This window comes from Anomaloglossus baeobatrachus, chromosome 3, assembly GCF_048569485.1.
Source record: "Anomaloglossus baeobatrachus isolate aAnoBae1 chromosome 3, aAnoBae1.hap1, whole genome shotgun sequence".
Taxonomy (NCBI): Eukaryota; Metazoa; Chordata; class Amphibia; order Anura; family Aromobatidae; genus Anomaloglossus; species Anomaloglossus baeobatrachus.
The window spans coordinates 367,809,597-367,829,761 of record NC_134355.1 but is presented as its reverse complement, the minus strand read 5'-3'; positions in this window follow the sequence as shown (position 1 = coordinate 367,829,761).

Below are 20,165 nucleotides of genomic sequence, written 5' to 3'. Positions count from 1 at the left end.
GTTACCCGAGCGGGATCTGTCCTTCCCCTCCAGAGGGTAGCCACCGGTTCCTTTGGTGGCTGGGCCCTAGCCTGCTCTGCTCAGGGCCCTCCCTCCAACCTGCCTCTCCGGAGGCGGCATTGCGGAAACGGTAACGGTAACCAACATATTTACAAGCCACTTAACGTTTGTGGTGCCCTGCAAGTTCACGGGCTTGTCCATGGATAGTTCCCATGCATTTTAAACGGTCCCCACGGGGACAACGGTGCCGGCTCCTGCCGGTTGCAAATCAACAAACAAATCAGGTGACTTCTTCGGTAATTTCACTTATCATTTCAAACTTTTAAACAAACACACAACTTCAGTGATGGTCCCAACGGGGACGGTGCAACGGGCATCCGCTGCCCTACTCCGGTCCTTTTGCTGCTTCATCCGAGGGAGGGGATGCAGAGCTCACCTTGCTCTCCGGGCTGCCCTTCAGCTTTACATCCAGGGCAAACCAACCCCTCTCTCCGCAGTGCCGGGTGTAACGCACCATGTCCCCCGGTATGAGATTGCGGCCAGGATGCTCCTCGGGCAGATGGGCATTCACGTCCCGCCGGGCCACAAACACCTCGGCCTCCAGGCCCGGTTCGTATATGAATCCGTAGCCCCGGCGGACATCAAACCGCCTCACCTGCCCCTCGTAGAACGGGCCCTGGACACGGAAGGTCGCTTGCCGCAGGTTTTCCTTTTCCCGAATGGCTCGGGCCACCAGCTCGGCTTTCCTTCTCTCCCTCTCCTCGATCTCCAGGCCCAGCTTTGTCGGCTCCCTGTCCCAGTATGGCGCTGCTGCCAGCTCCGGCGCACGGGTTGAGCCCCGCGGGACATCCAGCACGTTACCCACTGTCAGGAAGGTGGGTAGCGTATCCCGCGGTGTCATGGCCTTGGGCGCTGCCTTGCAGCAACAACCCGGCGCCACCTCAGCCGAGGTGTGGGGGATGGGCACAGGGGCTTTCCGCAGTTGGGCCTTCGGCTCGGAGCGGGTCGTCGGCTCCGGCTCGAGAAACTGCTCGGGGACTGTCTCTGGCACAATCTTCGGGGCCTTCCAAGGCAATGCCTCCGGTTTGTTACGGGCTCCGGCTACAGGTCGGTCCGCTGGGGCGGACGGGCTGGGTATCGCTACGGTGGCGGTGGTAGCGGGCCTAGTGGCGGGGTCACGGCCCCCGAGACGGGTGGCGAGGGAGGCAACGGGGGGAGAGGGCTTGGACCGGGTCCCTCAGCCGCAGCGACCGGTCCCTCCGGGACATAGGGGCGTGGGTCACTCACCCTCCCTTCCTCCGCTTCCTCCTCGCGTCTCCGCACGGTGGCTATAACGTCCGCCATGTCGGTCTCCCACTCCTCCAAGAGGAGCTGCATCTTGACCTGTAGCCTTAGGTGGAGCTGCGCGGTCCGGATTTCCACCCACGCTGCGGTTCCCGGTGCGGGGGCCACGGTGTTTCGGGACGGCATCCACATGGTATCTTCACTGTTTGCTTCCAGGAACGGTCTTCTTGCAAGGTCCTGGCGTCCCTGCTTTTATAGCGGCGACTACATGCCGCCAGCCGCCATCGCGTCCCCCTTAGCTCTTTTCGGCCCCTCCTCTCTCGAGGCGGGGTTTTGGCCTTCGCGCCTCTACTGCTCGAGAAGACGCTCGAGCAGGAACTTTTCGCGCCAAAGATGGCGGCTTCTGAAATTTTTCTGCCGGATACCTCCGGCGGTAACAAGGCGCACCTCTACCAGACGGCAGAGCGGTAAGATCCTGTTCGTGACGCCAAGTTGTCGCGGGCGGGGAGGAGGGTGTCGGCACACTACGCTCACCCCTTCTGCTCGGGTCCGGCAGCTGCTCAGTGGTGGCTCGAGCTGTGGGCCGGATCCCGGGGTTTCTCGAGCGACACTCCTCGCCCGTGAGTGAAAGGGGGTTTGTTGTGGTTGGGTGTGGGGGAATTGTTATAGTTCGTGACGCCACCCACGGTTGTGGTGATTTCACCACCGCTGCTCGATTCGGGGATCCCGGGGATGGTGATGCGGAGCAGCCAGGTGTTGTGTTGCCCCTCCGTGGGTAGGGGTTGGTGATCCCGGGGCCCGGTGGTGGAGAAGGAGGTGCGGGGCCTGGTGGGCGCAGGGACGCGGGGGCAGCGCTGTGCCTTGCGGCACTGTGGTACTCACTCAGCCTGAGACACGGACACAGTTTGTACGGTAAACCAACGGCTGGTAGGACGGTCCCACAGACGGCTGCACCTGCACTCCCGGTAGGTGACGGTGACGTCTCTCTTCCTTGCACCTGTGTTGTCTGATGGTAGCGGTGGATTCCCTCCGGTTACCCGCTCCCCGACTGCAATCTGGGCCGGAGGAGCTCTACACTTTGCCCGCAGGCGCTGGCCCTAGGGAAACTGGTGCCCTGGCGGTGGCGGTGTCTCCCCTGTAATGGTTGGGCTGTTGCCGTCAATCGGGACTTGGTTGTTGGGGGATCTACGTCCCCTTCACTGACGGATTCGGCCAATTTGGCGACTCCTAGCCTTGCCGGGGTCCGAGAGGCCCCTGCCCTGGTGCTGACTGTCCTTCGGAACACTGCTCCAGACCACCGGGCACACAGCCAACGGGGTCCTTCCAGGAACTTCCAAACGGTCCCCCTCCAGACAGTCACCGCCGTCGCTGACCTTGCTGTTCTGGCCCTACACAGAGCTGGACCCTTCAGGCTTTCCTTCTCTTGTTCCACTTTACTTCCACTTAGTTGTTTTACTTTCTCCTCACACTTGCCCTGCCTGGGCTTCACTTCACTCCTTCCACTTCCTCCTCCCTGACAGAACTGCACTCTTGCCCTGCCTGGGCTAATCTGCCTGGTTACTTCCTGCCTCCAGAGCTGTGAGCTCCTCGATGGGCGGAGCCAACCGCCTGGCCCACCCCCTGGTGTGCATCAACAGACTCCTGGAGGAAGGCAACAAGGATTTCTGGTTAGCAGATGTGCCTACCTGGAGTGTGGGGTGTGGTGGTGTTGTGACCCGTGTCCCCTGGCTTGCCCAGGGCGACACAAAGCCAGGACCGGAACCAACGGCCTAGCTAATTAACCAATTGGGAGCAGGATTATAGGTCCTGTCTTAACCAAAGTCCCAAAAGCAGACAACCACGCACAGAGAGAGATAGGGTATCCGCCAGGGCCTGGTAGATCCCACGGGTCAGCGTCAGCGGGCACGGCTCCCAACAATAGTACGGGGAGCGGACTCCCCCGTTCCACATCGGGAAATCCACCACATCACAACACAGTGCAGAGAAAAGTGACGCAGACCACCAGCCCGGGTGGGGGACTGGAGTACACCTGGCCGCGGCGGCTGGCCACCAGCACCTTGGTTATCCACTGGACTTGTCTGATTTCTTTAACCGTGAGTAAGCTGAGACTCCCTTGTCTGACCAGGCGTGCCGGCCCCTGCCATCACCGTTCCCTGCACCAAGTCACCGGTTCCCGGGGCAACCATCCCTACCCACGGAGTGGTTAACAACCAGCTGCCATCCCATCGCCCCGGGTGTCCCACAGCATCAGCGGTGATGCCATACTTCACCACACACCGTGGGTGGCGTCACAGACTGACTACAGCAAATCCCGTACAAATATATCCCCCTTTCATTTGGAGTGTCCGCGTGACCCCCAGGTCCGGAGAATCTCTCGAGCCACACTGCGGATCTGAGCAGCCCGGCCGCCACTGACGTGGGAGCGGCACAGGACTCCTGGACAGGGAAAGTCTATACACTAAGTTGCAAAGGCTGAAAAAGATTTACCCCTGGTGTGTATATAAACTGTATTTTTCGTTTTGAAAGACGCATCGGATTATAAGACGCACCCAAAATTCAGAGCAAAAAAAGGTAAAAAAAATATATGGGGTCTGTTTTATAATCCGGTGGTGTCCTACCGCTGTGCTGGGGCTGCAGGTTCTTCTCCGCACTTTCTCTGCTCTGTGCTGCTCTGTTCTGTCCTGGCTCTGCTCTGTGCTGGCTCTGCTGTGCCCCGTGCTGGCTCTGCCCCATGCTTGCTCTGCTCTGCCCCGTGCTGGTTCTGCTGGCTCTGCTCTGCCCCGTGCTGGGTCTGCTCTGTGAGAGGGGCAGTGAGGCACAGGTTATTTTGAAGAGGTGCTTCAAACAAATGGCACCTGGAGGCAGCATGTGCGCAGAATGAGCTCTTGAGCCTCTTAAGCCAAGAGCTCCATGAGCGCACGCGCAGACTCTGGGTGCCATTACTTGAAGTACTTACCACTGACATCGTCAGAATGGCTTATAACTCGCCGGCCGCTGCCGCCGACCACAGCAGCTGCGCCGGATGTGTGGCGCCCCTGACCTGGTCAGGCACCACTGAGTACTGCACTCAAGCTGAGTGAGTACAAAACAGGTAATCCCAAAGGCTGACCAGGGTGTGGACACACAGACACTTAGTAACCAGAACACACACACAGCTTAGAAGGGACCCCTGGCGAGACCCAGGGAGGGGGCATAGCCCTCGCATCCTAGCTAGTGGTGGGTAGTGGGACTGGAGACAGAGGGTTGTGCAGTGGCAGTCAAAGGAGTAGGAGTGGAGCAGCCGTGTCTGAGGTGTAGAGCAGAAGAGCAGGACACTGTCAGACCCTGCACCTGTAGTGGCTGCTGGCGGGGGAGAGCGGCTACCCAGTGGTGCTGCCTGAAAACCACCTAGTGAAGAGGTGGCTGAGTAAGGAGACTACCGGTAGACCAGGCCCGTACGGGGAAACAGGTCCCCAGAGCAGGAACCCATCTACTCGGCCTGCTAAACCTGCTGGTGAGGGTGCTGGATGTACCTCACCGAACCAGACAGAGTCCGCAGCATCAACAGCAACGAGGGGGCCCATAAGTAAAAGAAGGCAAGCAGCCAGCATTACTTGGTCCATGCTTTCAGCAAACGGGCCAGAAAAGGGAGAACGGCAGTTGTGACTTCCCTGGTCAATCCCCGCATACTACAAGTCAGGGGTCACCCCAAACAAGAAGGGCTAGGAAGGCGAGTCAGCAGTCACCCCTATATCAGCCGGAGGGATACCTGGTTCCACCTGGTTCATCATAGCATCGCCCGGGTTGTCTCACTTTACCATCAGAAAAGTGAGTAAAAACACTGAAAGACATTGCTGCCTGTGTGTGAGTTCTTCTGCGACCTGTGGTGCTACACACTTATACTGGGCCCTGGGGCCAGCCTCACTCTCGGGAGGCCACAACAACTGACTGCATCTACCATCAGCCCCAGTCGCTCCCTAAACTGCAGTGCAGTCACCCCCCCTGACCGCAATTACCGAGAGTGGCATCACGAATCCCATTGAAGTTAACCTGATCTACCTGTGGCCAGAAGATTCCCAACACGTGAAGTCCCTGGAGACCCCGAGGTGACCTGAAGGTGAGCGTGGGGCTCCACATCTGGCGTCACGAACAGGATCGGTACTAGACCTTTTAAGACAGGTGACCGTGTACCCTGGCAGTCCGATTTAAAAATTAGAAGCGCCGCCATATTGCCACTGAAGAGAGCGCTGCCAAGAAACAACAGCAGCCCGCGCAAGAAGAAGTAACTGCCCACGAAGAGGCGTGGCGATCCTAGAAGAACTCCTGAAGCGCTCAGGCAGAGTGCACAGCAAAGATGAGGGCGGATCAGTCCCTGGACGGCGGGAAGTCCCAAGTTTTCTGCAAGAAACGAAACTCAGTGAGTGCAGAGAGAACCTGGTGAGTAGCGACGCAGGAAGAATGGCGTCCGCACGCAGCGAGCCAGAACCAGGCACTGCCGCCTGGTGGGACTGGGAGCTCCCCCAGTTCTGTGACCGGATGCAAGCACGGATCCTCCAGCAAGTGATGGAGTGTCGCTCGGAGCTACGGAGATGTCTGCGGCAGTTTGGGCCTATAAGAGGTGGACCGCGCGACAAGTGCCGAGCCGAGAAGTGACCACTCAGACCCCCTTTCTGATGCCTTTGGGTGAGTCCCACACTGCCCCTGTCCGATCGGGTGTTCTGACCCCGCCAGCGCCGCTACTGGAGGCGATCCCTGTCACGGTTCCCGCTCTGACCCCTGCTGCGACGTCCGGTGCAACAGCGTCCAGTATGGCCAGACCAGACCAGGCCGCAGCCATGCCACGTCTGGCCAGACCAGACCAGGCCACAGCAGCGTCACGTCCGGCCAGACCAGACCGTGACGCCGTCTACCCCAGCCTGCAGAGCAGAAGCAGCCACTGCGCCCCAGCCGCCGACCGAAGAACAGGGTCCTGCGTTCCTGCTTGGAGAAGACCCAGGTTTCCTGCGGCTCAAAGAAGAGCTGAATGCCCGCTACCCCAAGGACCTGGTGGACCGGTACCTGGTCCCCAGGCGGCCATCCGGACCCGAAATGGTCCCGGCACCTTCTGTGGCTAAAAAGAGACCCCCACCCTGGCTCTCTGATGAACGCCCATCCCCAGCGCTGCTGCCGGATCAACCAGAGGAGTGCTCAACACCACTAAGGGGGAGGAGGAGAGGCCTGGAGGCTGAAGTGACAATCCTCGAACAGCCGGAGGAGGACGCAGCACCCTTAGGAAGTAAGGGAGGCACGGAGGTTGCCCTGCTGCCCCACCCCCGCTGGGAAGAGTTTACGACACCCTCTGTTGAAGAGCAAACCTGGGATGTATTCATACCCAGCCTGTGTGTCACCTGGAAGCCTGCAGACAGCGAGGTGGTGGTGATGAGAAGACCAGCCCGCAGAGGACGGCGCCGCGTCAGGGCAAAGCAACCGCCAGTACCAACCCCCCCTGAGAAGGAGATGGTGACGGCCCGGGATCTAGAAGAAAAGAGGTCCCTGCGGCAGACCGGGTTCCAGACCCGAGGTCCTATCTACCGCGGAGTGGTTGAAGAATTCAACCTAACTACGGAGGGCATCTTTGTATCCCGAAGGGATGTCCGGTCCCACCTACCCAGAGGACACCCTGGTCGTGACCTAAGACTGGGAGACCTAGTCGAATTCACCAGGCACAAGGGTGAAAGGGGCTGGTATGCTCTAGACGTGGTACCACACCTGAAAAGCTCCAGCTACAGTCCTGCCACTCCCGCTCAGTCCCCAAGGTCATCACCATCAGAGGAAGAACCACAACAAGCTCAGCAAGAACCACAACAAGCTCAGGAAGAACCACAACAAGCTCAGGAAGAGCCACAGAAAGCTAAATACACAGCTAAAGATGCTGCTGATGAAGACGCAGAAACCTCCAGGTGTCAGAGCCCTGCACGCAAGAGCCCTGGATGTGAGAGGAGAAAGTCTGTGTAAAGAAAAGTAAAGCAGAGTAAGGAAGTTACAGAGTTACCAATTAAGCAACGTTTCAAGTTCAAGATGATGTGCCCAAAACAACTATTGTGAGAATCCACCTGTTTTAGCACCTCGGTTGTGCAGTTTTTCTAAAGGACCATAGGCTATGAACTGGCTATAGCCACAAACTCTCGCAGTGTGTATAGTTACCCCAGCGGTACCAACACAGAGCACGCCTGTTTATGGGGCCTGGCTCTGCACCACCAGGAAGCACGCCTGTGATGGTGCTTGCTATCCAAAAGCCAAGAGCAAGCCTGTTTATGGGGCCTGGCTCACCTATGACAAGGGAGCACGCCTGTTTATGGGGCCTGGCTCTCCACCACAAAGAAGTGGGTACCCTGTCTGAAGTGACCCTGACCGAGAACGCCGCCTCTACAATCCTGCCAGAAGGGACCAAAGACGCGGCTCAACTGAGAAGGGGCTTACCCTTAAGCACCATTCCGAGGAATAGAAGATCAGAGGGTTTTCGGTGGGTTAAGAACTTGTGGGTGGAGGGTGGTGATGTATGGTACCTGATTTGAAGTTTTATGATATTTTATACTGTTTTAAATGTTTTACAAGTTTGCACTTTAAAATGTTCTTGTCTTTGCAGCCCAAGGACATGCTGATGATAACTAAGGGGGAATGTGGCGCCCCTGACCTGGTCAGGCACCACTGAGTACTGCACTCAGGCTGAGTGAGTACAAAATAGGTAATCCCAAAGGCTGATTAGGGTGTGGACACACAGACACTTAGTAACCAGAACACACACACAGCTTAGAGGGAACCCCTGGCCAGACCCAGGGAGGGGGCGTAGCCCTCGCATCCCAGCTAGTGGTGGGTAGTGGGACTGGAGACAGAGGGTTGTGCAGTGGCAAAGGAGGAGTGGAGCAGCCGTGTCTGGTGACCTGCTGGTGAGGGTGCTGGATGTACCTCACCGAACTACACAGAGTCCGCAGCATCAACAGCAACGAGGGGACCCATAAGTAAAAGAAGGCAAGCAGCCAGCATTACTTGGTCCACGCTGTCAGCAAACGGGCCAGAAAGGGGAGAACGGCAGTTGCGACTTCCCTGGGCAATCCCCGCAGTACTACAAGTCAGGGGTCACCCTAAACAAGAAGGCCTAGGAAGGCGAGTCAGCAGTCACCCCTATAGCAGCCGGAGGGATACCTGGTTCCACCTGGTTCATCATAGCATCGCCCGGGTTGTCTCACTTTACCATCAGAAAAGTGAGTAAAAACACTGAAAGACATTGCTGCCTGTGTGTGAGTTCTTCTGCGACTTATACTGGGCCCTGGGGCCAGCCTCACTCTCGGGAGGCCACAACAACTGACTGCATCTACCATCAGCGCCAGTCGCTCCCTAAACTGCAGTGGCGGTCACCCCCCTGACCGCAATTACCGAGAGTGGCCGCCGCCGCACACAGCAGCTGCGCCGGCCGCCGCTGCACGCAACAGAAGCGCCGGCCACCGCATAGAGCCCCTGCCTCCTGTGACCCCTCTCAATCACCTGGTAAGCACCATTCGGATTTTAAGACACACCCCTCATTTTCCTCTCAAATTTTAGGGAGGAAAAGTGAGTCTTATAATCCGAAAAATACGGTATATATATATATATATATATATATATACAGTGTGTCCACCCATATCCTGTCCACCGCCATTAACTTGAGAATGCCGGCAGCTCTAGGCATAGAAGTGGTGCCTAAGTATAGTAAAGTAGCCATGCGCTACGCAATGAAACCACCTATAGTGCCACCTGGTGGAAAACAACGGAGTTAGCATTTTTATCTTGAAAACGGAACGACTAAGAGAAAAAAAGTGAATTATAAAGTTGTAGGACATCATCAATTCAATACGAATCGACACCTTGCATACAGAAATGCCATGATTAGAACGTGTAAAACTCACAAGGCTGCGGAAGTGAAGCAATACCTCATGGAGACCTTCCTACAAGTCATTGGGTATGGTGGCTGCGTGGAGTGGCAGACGGTGGCCACTTTGAGCATCAAAGTTCAATAAGCGCCATATGCTTGACCAGCAATCAATGTTTTGGGAGGGTCATGGGTTTCATATCATAGCATTTCTGTATGCAAGGTTTCGATTCGTATTGAATTGATGATGCCCTACAACTCTGTAATTCACTTTTTTTCTCTATCTCGTTCCGTTTTCGAGATAAAAATGCTAACTCCTTTGTTTTCCATCAGGCGCTATAGGTGGTTTCATTGTGTAGTGCAGGGGTACTTTACCATACCTAGACACCACTTCTATGCCTACAGCTGCCGTCGTTCTCAACTTAATGGTGGTGGACAGGATATGGGTGGACACACTTTATATACTGTGTGTGTATATACAGTCATATGAAAAAGTTTGGGCGCCCCTATTAATGTTAACCTTTTTTCTTTATAACAATTTGGGTTTTTGCAACAGCTATTTCAGTTTCATATATCTAATAAATGATGGACTCAGTAATATTTCTGGATTGAAATGAGGTTTATTGTACTAACAGAAAATGTGCAATCCGCATTTAAACAAAATTCGACCGGTGCAAAAGTATGGGCACCTCAACATAAAAGTGACATTAATATTTTGTAGATCCTCCTTTTGCAAAAATAACAGCCTCTAGTCGCTTCCTGTAGCTTTTAATGAGTTCCTGGATCCTGGATGAAGGTATATTTGACCATTCCTGTTTACAAAACAATTCCAGGTCAGTTAAGTTTGATGGTCGCCGAGCATGGACAGCACGCTTCAAATCATCCCACAGATTTTCAATGATATTCAGGTCTGGGGACTGGGATGGCCATTCCAGAACATTGTAATTGTTCCTCTGCATGAATGCCTGATTAGATTTGGAGCGGTGTTTTGGATCATTGTCTTGCTGAAATATCCATCCCCTGCGTAACTTCAACTTCGACACTGATTCTTGCACATTATTGTTAAGAATCTGCTGATACTGAGTTGAATCCATGCGACCCTCAACTTTAACAAGATTCCCAGTGCCAGCATTGGCCACACAGCCCCAAAGCATGATGGAACCTCCACCAAATTTTACTGTGGGTAGCAAGTGCTTTTCTTGGAATGCCGTGTTTTTTTGCCTCCATGCATAACGCCTTTTTGTATGACCAAACAACTCAATCTTTGTTTCATCAGTCCACAGGATCTTCTTCCAAAATGTAACTGGCTTGTCCAAATGTGCTTTTGCATACCTCAGGCGACTCTGTTTGTGGCGTGCTTGCAGAAAAGGCTTCTTTCGCATCACTCTCTCATACAGCTTCTCCTTGTGCAACGTGCGCTGTATTGTTGACCAATGCACATTGACACCATCTGCAGCAAGATGAAGCTGCAGGTCTTTGGAGGTGGTCTGTGGATTGTCCTTGACTGTTCTCACCATTCTTCTTCTCTGCCTTTCTGATATTTTTCTTGGCCTGACACTTCTGGGCTTAACAAGAGCTGTACCTGTGTTCTTCCATTTCCTTACTATGTTCCTTACAGTGGAAACTGACAGTTTAAATCTCTGAGACAACTTTTTGTATCCTTCCCCTGAACAACTATGTTGAATAATCTTGGTTTTCAGATCATTTGAGAGTTGTTTTGAGGAGCCCATGATGCCACTCTTCATAGGAGATTCAAATAGGAGAACAAGTTGTGCAAGTGGCCACCTTAAATACATTTTCTCATGATTGAATACACCTGCCTATGAAGTTCAAAGCTCAATGAGGTTACAAAACCAATTTAGTGCTTTAGTAAGTCAGTAAAAAATAGTTAGGAATGTTCAAATCAAGAAATTGATAAGGGTGTTCATACTTTTGCACCGGTCAAATTTTGTTTAAATGCGGATTGCACATTTTCTGTTAGTACAATAAAACTCATTTCAATCCAGAAATATAACTGAGTCCATCAGTTATTAGATATATGAAAGTGAAATAGCTGTAGCAAAAACCCAAATTGTTATAAAGAAAAAAGGTTAACATTAATAGGGGTGCCCAAACTTTTTCATATGACTGTATATATATATATATATATATATATGTATATATATATATATATATATATATATATACAGGGCTGTATTTTGCCTTCGTGCTGCCCTAGGCACTTTAAGTGGTCGCGCCCCTTAGGGACAACGTAAAACTGAGTTTTCGCACACGACATCTGTTTAAGGCAGATCTACTTTGTAAAACACTTGAAAAAGTATCAATGAGAAATGAAGGGCACTACCACCCCCCCCAATGGGGATCACCACAGGCACATCAAAACATAGCATGAGTATAAAATATTCCCACCGTCCCCACTTATATACTGTGACTGTCACACTGCCCCTAATATACTACACACTGCCCTCCCTTATAAATTATACCCACCACACCTTCCTCAATTATGAAATATGATCTGCACATTGTCCTCACATCATGCTGCCCCCTCCTCACAATGTCCCATGCATGCTGCCCCCTCCTCACAATGTCCCATGCATGCTGCCCCCTCCTCACAATGTCCCATGCATGCTGCCCCCTCCTCACAATGTCCCATGCATGCTGCCCCCTCCTCACAATGTCCCATGCATGCTGCCCCCTCCTCACAATGTCCCATGCATGCTGCCCCCTCCTCACAATGTCCCATGCATGCTGCCCCCTCCTCACAATGTCTCATGCATGCTGCCCCCTCCTCACAATGTCCCATGCATGCTGCCCCCTCCTCACAATGTCCCATGCATGCTGCCCCCTCCTCACAATGTCCCATGCATGCTGCCCCCTCCTCACAATGTCCCATGCATGCTGCCCCCTCCTCAGTGTCCCATGCATGCTGCCCCCTCCTCACAGTGTCCCATGCATGCTGCCCCCTCCTCACAGTGTCCCATGCATGCTGCCCCCTCCTCACAGTGTCCCATGCATGCTGCCCCCTCCTCACAGTGTCCCATGCATGCTGCCCCCTCCTCACAGTGTCCCATGCATACTGCCCCCTCCTCACAATGTCCCATGCATGCTGCCCCCTCCTCACAGTGTCCCATGCATACTGCCCCCTCTTCACAATGTCCCATGCATGCTGCCCACTCCTCACAATGTCCCATGCATGCTTCCCACTCCTCACAATGTCCCATGCATGCTTCCTCCTCCTCAGTGTCCCATGCATGCTGCCCCCTCCTCACAGTGTCCCATGCATGCTGCCCCCTCCTCACAGTGTCCCATGCATGCTGCCCCCTCCACAATGTCCCATGCATGCTGCCCCCTCCTCACAATGTCCCATGCATGCTGCCCCCTCCTCACAATGTCCCATGCATGCTGCCCCCTCCTCACAATGTCCCATGCATGCTGCCCCCTCCTCACAATGTCCCATGCATGCTGCCCCCTCCTGACAGTGTCCCATGCATGCTGCCCCCTCCTCACAATGTCCCATGCATGCTGCCCCCTCCTCACAGTGTCCCATGCATGCTGCCCCCTCCTGACAGTGTCCGATGCATGCTGCCCCTCCTCACAATGTCCCATGCATGCTGCCCCCTCCTCACAATGTCCCGTGCATGCTGCCCCCTCCTCACAATGTCCCGTGCATGCTGCCCCCTCCTCACAGTGTCCCGTGCATGCTGCCACCTCCTCACAGTGTCCCGTGCATGCTGCCCCTCTCCATGAGCTCCTAATGCTGCCTTCCTCTTTTCCATAATGACATCTCCATGCTGCCCCACTCATCATACTAAGACCACCACACTAACGCTTATGCTGAGACTCCCCCCACACACACTACCCCACTCTTGATATTGACTCCCCTACATTGTTCCACTCCATACTGAGCCCACACATGCTGCCCCTTCTCCATAATGAGCTCCCAATGCTGCCCCCTCTTATTCTGAGTCCTTACACTCCCCCCCATCGATATTGTCATTGCTCTATCCCTTAACCCTTGTCATCTGTCTCTAGCATTGGCCCCTCTCTTCCATTCCCCCAGCAGCAGCCTCTCTCCCCCCGCCTCCAGCAGCAGCCTCTCCCCCAGCATCAGCCTCTCTCCCCCCAGCCGCCCCCATAATCAGCCTCTCTCCCCCCAGCCTCCCTCAGCATCAGCCTCCCTGCTCCCAGCTTACCCCAGCATCAGCCTCTCTCCTCCCATCCTCCCCCAGCATGAGCCTTCTCCAGCATCAGCCTGTCTCCTCCCAGCCTCCCCCAGCATGAGCCTCCTCCAGCATCAGCCTCTCTCCTCCCAGCCTCCCCCAGCATCAGCCTCCCTGCTCCCAGCTTCCCCCCAGCATCAGCCTCCCTCCTCCCAGCCTCCCCCCAGCATCAGCCTCCCTCCTTCCAGCCTCCTCCAGCATCAGCCTCCCTCCTTCCAGCCTCCCCCAGCATCAGCCTCCCTCCTCCCAGCCCCCCTCCTCCAAGCCTCCCCCAGCATCAGCCTCCCAGAGCATCAGCCTCCCTCCTCCCCCTCCCAGCCTCCCCCAGCATCAGCCTCTCTCCTCCCAGCCTCCCCCAGCATCAGCCTCCCTGCTCCCAGCTTGCCCCAGTATCAGCCTCCCTCCTTCCAGCCTCCCCCAGCATCAGCCTCCCTCTTCCCAGCCTCCCCAAGCATCAGCCTCCCTCTTCCCAGCCTCCCCCAGCATCAGCCTCCCTCTTCCCAGCCTCCCCCAGCATCAGCCTCCCTCTTCCCAGCAACAGCCTCCCTCTTCCCAGCCTCCCCCAGCATCAGCCACCCTCTTCCCAGCCTCCCACAGCATCAGCCACCCTCTTCCCAGCCTCCCACAGCATCAGCTACCCTCCTCCTAGCCTCCCCCACCCTCCTCCCAGCCTCCCCCAGCATCAGCCTCCCCCAGCATCAGCCTCCCAGCCTCCCCAAGCATCAGCCTCCCAGCCTCCCCCAGCATCAGCCTCCCCCAGCATCAGCCTCTCTCCTCCCAGCCTCCCTCCTCCCAGCCTCCCCCAGCATCAGCCTTCATTCTCCCAGCCTCCCTCCTCATCAGCCTCCCTCCTCCAAGCCTCCCCCTCCCAGCCTCCCCCAGCATCAGCCTCTCTCCTCCCAGCCTCCCCCAGCCTCAGCCTCCCTCCTCCCAGCCTCCCCCAGCCTCAGCCTCCCTCCTCCCAGCCTCCCCCAGCCTCAGCCTCCCTCCTCCCAGCCTCCCCCAGCCTCAGCCTCCCTCCTCCAAGCCTCCCCCAGCCTCAGCCTCCCTCCTCCCAGGCTCCCCCAGCATCAGCCTCCCTCAGCATCAGCCTCCCCCAGCATCAGCCTCCCCCAGCATCAGCCTCCCTCCTCCTAGCCTCCCCCAGCATCAGCCTCCCTCCTCCCAGCATCAGCCTCCCTCCTCCTAGCCTCCCCCAGCATCAGCCTCCCTCCTCCCAGCATCAGCCTCCCTCCTCCTAGCCTACCCCCAGCATCAGCCTCCCTCCTCCCAGCATCAGCCTCCCTCCTCCTAGCCTCCCCCAGCATCAGCCTCCCTCCTCCTAGCCTCCCCCAGCATCAGCCTCCCTCCTCCCAGCATCAGCCTCCCTCCTCCTAGCCTCCCCCAGCATCAGCCTCCCTCCTCCCAGCATCAGCCTCCCTCCTCCTAGCCTCCCCCAGCATCAGCCTCCCTCCTCCCAGCATCAGCCTCCCTCCCAGCCTCCCCCAGCCTCAGCCTCCCTCCTCCCAGCCTCCCCCAGCCTCAGCCTCCCTACTCCCAGCCTCCCCCAGCATCAGCCTCCCTACTCCCAGCATCAGCCTCCCTACTCCCAGCCTCCCTACTCCCAGCCTCCCACAGCATCAGCCTCCCTCAGCATCAGCCTCCCTCAGCATCAGCCTCCCTCAGCATCAGCCTCCCTCCTCCTAGCCTCCCCCAGCATCAGCCTCCCTCCTCCCAGCATCAGCCTCCCTCCTCCTAGCCTCCCCCAGCGTCAGCCTCCCTCCTCCCAGCATCAGCCTCCCTCCTCCTAGCCTCCCCCAGCATCAGCCTCCCTCCTCCCAGCATCAGCCTCCCTCCTCCCTCAGCTTCCCTCCTCCAAGCCTCACCCTCCCCCTCCCAGCCTCCCCCAGCATCAGCCTCCCTCAGCATCAGCCTCCCTCAGCATCAGCCTCCCCCAGCCTCCCTCCTCCCAGCCTCCCCCAGCCTCCCTCCTCCCAGCCTCCCTCAGCATCAGCCTCCCTCCTCCCAACCTCCCCCAGAATCAGCCTCCCTCCTCCCAGCATCAGCCTCCCTCCTCCCAGCCTCCCTCAGCATCAGCCTCCCTCCACCCAACCTCCCCCAGCATCAGCCTCCCTCCTGCTAGCCTCCCCCAGCATTAGCCTCCCTCCTCCCAGCCTCCCCCAGCATTAGCCTCCCTTCTCCCAGCCTCCCCCAGCATCAGCCTCCCTCCTCCAACTCTCCCTCAGCATCAGCTTCCCTCCTCCAACCCTCCCCCTCCCAGCCTCCCCCAGCATCAGCCTCCCTCAGCATCAGCCTCCCCCAGAATCAGTCTCTCTCCTCCCAGCCTCCCCCAGCATCTGCCTCTCTCCTCCCCAGCCTCAGCCTCTCTCTCTCCCCAGCCTCCCCCCCAGCCTCAGCCTCTCTCTCCCCCCAGCCTCCCCCCCAGCCTCAGCCTCTCTCTCCCCCCAGCCTCCCCCCAGCCTCAGCCTCTCTCCCCCCAGCCTCAGCCTCTCTCCCCCCAGCCTCAGCCTCTCTCTCCCCCCAGCCTCAGCCTCTCTCTCCCCCCAGCCTCAGCCTCTCTCTCCCCCCCAGCCTCAGCCTCTCTCTCCCCCCAGCCTCAGCCTCTCTCTCCCGCCAGCCTCAGCCTCTCTCTCCTGCCAGCCTCAGCATCTTTCCCCCCAGCCTCCCTCTCCCCCAGCCTCAGCCTCTCTCCCCCCAGACTCAGCCTCTCTTCCCAGCCTCCCCCCAGCCTCAGCCTCTCTCTCTTCCCAGCCTCCCCCCAGCCTAAGCCTCTCTCTCTTCCCAGCCTCAGCCTCTCTCTCTCTTCCCAGCCTCCCCCCAGCCTCAGCCTCTTTCTCTGCCCAGCCTCTCTCTCTTCCCAGCCTCCCCCAGCCTCAGCCTCTTTCTCTGCCCAGCCTCTCTCTCTTCCCAGCCTCCCCCAGCCTCCCCTTGCATGATTATAGTGGAAAAAGGCATCGCAACGATCATCAACTAACCTGTAAGGAGCCCATACATTCTAGGCTCTGCCTCTGCCTTATCTTCTCCGGTGCCTGCCGCCCTGCTCTGGCTGGCTCCTCTTCTGGCTTGCTCCAGCTGCAGACGCGTCCTCCTCCGCGGCGTGTGTCGTCTGCAGCATTGGACGCTGCAGCACGGGGCAGTCAGCTGATTGTCGCGCCCGCGCGCCTCTAACCCCGGAAGTGAAGGCGATGTGCGCCTCCCCTCCCTCTCAAACCCCCCCCCGAACACAGCCGAGTGTAACGGAGGGAGGGACGGGGGGTGGGGATGGAAAAAAAAAATAAATAATTTATATAAATTTTTTTTTTTTTTTTTGCTGCCAGAAAGTGCCGCCCCCCGCAACGTGCCGCCCTAGGCACGGGACCACAGGTGCCTAGTGGCAAATACGGCCCTGTATATATATATATATATATATATATATACATACATACACTGTACAGACCAAAAGTTTGGTCTGTACTTCTCATTCACAGAGTTTTTTTATTTTCATGACTCACATTGAAGGCATCACAACTATGAATTAACACATGTGGAATGAAATACTAAAAAAAAGTGTGAAACAACTGAAAATATGTCTTATATTCTAAGTTAGCCACCTTTTGCTTTGATTTCTGCTTTGCACACGATTGGCTTTCTCTTGATGAGCTTCAAGAGGTAGTCACCGGAAATGGTCTTCCAACAGTCTTGAAGGAGTTCCTAGAGATGCTTAGCACTTGGCCCTTTTGTCTTCACTTTGCGGTCCGGCTCACCCCAAACCATCTCTATTTGACTAAGAAGGAGAGTGATGGGGTGCTATGTCAGATGACCTGGCCTCCACAGTCACCAGACCTGAACCCAATCGAGATGGTTTGAGGTGAGCTGGACCGCAGAGTGAAGGCAAAAGGGCCAACAAGTGCTAAGCATCTCTAGGAACTCCTTCAAGACTGTTGGAAAACCATTTCCGGCGACTACCTCTTGAAGCTCATCAAGAGAATGCCAAGCGTATGCAAAGCAGTAATCAAAGCAAAAGGTGGCAACTGAAGAACTTAGTATATAAGACATATTTTCAGTTGTTTCACACTTTTTTGTTTTGCATTTCATTCAACATGTGTTAATTCATAGTTTTGATGCCTTTAATGTGAATCTACATTTTTCAGAGTCACCACCGGTGTTCTCACTGTGAGTCCTTTCTGATCAGGGTCCCTCCAATCCAGGTGTGTGTGGAATGTGGAACGGGCTGCGGGTGTTTCCTGCACTCTCCGCAGACCCTGGAATCCTATGTAGCTGGAGAGAACCTGAGCCGAGCTATCTGCTCCAAGCCGCGGGTCCTTTGGCACTCCCAGAAGTGTGAGGTAAGAAAAATGGAACGAAGTCCCTACTGTGCTCCTCACCCCAAGCTGTGCCCGATGCAATCTGTCTAAGGGGTACTTTGCATGTTGCGACATTGCTACTGCGATATCGTCGGGGTCATATCAAAAGTGGCGCACATCCGGCGCCAGTAACAATGTCGCAACGTGTAAAGCATAGATGCGCCGATAAACTATCGCAAAAGCGTTGTAAATCGGCGATCTCTGTAGCGTCGGTCATTTCCATAATGTCAGTACGATGTTGTTCCTCGTTCCTGCGGCAGCACACTAGCTGTGTGTGAAGCCGCAGTAGCGAGGATCATCTCCTTACCTGCCTCCACCGGCTATGCGGAAGAAGGAGGTGGGCGGGATGTTTACATGCCGCTCATCTCCGCCCCTCCGCTTCTATTGGCTGCCTGCCGTCTGACGTCGCAGTGACACCGTACGACCCGCCCCCTTAGGAAGGAGGCGGGACGCCGGCCACAGCGACGTCGCAGGGCAGGTAAGTGCGTGTGAAGCTGCCGTAGCGATAATGTTTGCTACGGCAGCTATCACAAGATATCGCAACTGCGACGGGGGCGGGTACTATCGTGCTAGCGGTGTCGCAGCGTGCAAAGTACCCCTCGGTGTGAAGATGCTCCTTCCTTTTCCCAAGTGGTGCCCGCCCCCCCGGTGGTTGTCCTAGTGACTGGGAAAGTTCCATGTCTCGTGATTGCCACCCCCCAGCCAACCCTAGTGTATCCCCCCGTTGGGAAAGCACCTAACTGTGTTTGCTGTGTGAATGTGAGAAACATCAGCGATTAACCTCTCCTTACCTGGTACGAGTACTACATCTTAAGAGAGATGCAGTACCCTGTGGCGACTGAGGCCTCAGGGGCTCCACATTCCTCCACAGCAAATGGCAGCACTCCCGGGCCGCAACCAAAGAAAGTTAGTACACTACAATTTTTAGTATGCAATAAACATATTAACAAATTTTCCCTTTATGGGAGGCACCATCAAACATTTCAAAACAGATACCGGCTAGGAATAAAAATCGAGTGCATCAAGGAAAACAAACATCAACATTGCATGAAGACAGTTATTCTTGCTTGGCTGGTGGTGATGCCAGAGGACCGGTCCCAGCCCCCCGGTTCAGGACACTCGTGAGACATCCTCTTGCAAAGTGTCTTGCTTTACCACAACAACGGTAAACCGGTATTAGGATGTCCATGGTGTCGGGAGCGGGTTTCTCCTCAGGAGATGCTCCAGAGCATCTATCCGGTAAAATACTCTGCAGAGGCTGGATCGCAGTTACCTCAGTCTTTCATCCATGATGGGGCTCCAAGGGCTTAAAATGCCAATGCTGGACTCCGCAGGGACCCGGGTGAGCCATGGTGTCCCACGGGAGAGCATCGGTCGGAGAACATGCTTTTGACAGATCCCAGAGTCCTTCCCTACTGACACTCAACAGGGAGGCTTCCTCTGAGCACTGCGGTGCCCACTCCTTTCCAGAAGTACAAGGCTTTGAATCCAGCAGCTCCGATGTTACAGGTGCAGTGTCCGGATCATCCTGGTCCTCAGTCTTAATCGACAGGATTTTTCCCTCTGGTTCCGCCTGGTTCCCCGAGTGGGTAGCACTCGCCTCCAGCCGTGGGATCTCTGTTTGTGTGCTATTTGGGGTGATGCCTTCGATGGCACATCCCCTTTTCTTCCCACGTGGAATGATGAATGGCGACTGTCCTGCCAATAAATCCGGTTTTAACACAGTTCTATAAGGCGCACAGTACCCGTTTAGCCTGGGCACAACTAATTTAACCTGGGCATGTTATCCTGTTCGTGATGCCAAGTTATAGCATCCACAGGGCAAGGGGTTAACCTTACTCGTTGCCAGGCCGGTGATGTCAGGTCTGAGATGTCACGGGTGGCCCTGCCAGACCTCGTGGCCCCAAGGCATACAATAAAAAGGGATAGTTAGTTGAGGGAGAGGATGGATGGAGGATATGATGGGGTAGTAGTGGATTTGTCTCGTGATGCCACGTGCGATATGCGGCCAGGGAATTAGCCGCTGCTGCTGTGGCTGTTTTCCAGGGCTGATAGTAGTAGCAGCAAAGATGGTTCTGCTCCCCACAGGTGGAGCGGGCCCTGGGGAGGATGATGACAGAAGTAGCTTTGGCTGTTGGCGGCGAAGCGCGGGGCGCCTGCGCCGGCACTGACAAGCGGACACAGTTTCTGCGGTTCCAGATGTTTTACTCACAGTTCTGTGGATAACCCGGTTGCCGCTCCCGGAGTACCAGTCACCGCCATGCTAGGCCCGAGCCAATCCCGTGCAAATCGAGGTCTCCACCAGTGTTCTCACTTTGAGTCCTTTCTGGTCGGGGTCCCTCCAATCCAGGTGTGTGTGGAATGTGGAACGGGCTGCGGGTGTTTCCTGCACTCACCGCAGACCCTGGAATCCCGTGTAGCTGTAAAGAACCCAGGTCAAGCTATCTGCTCCAA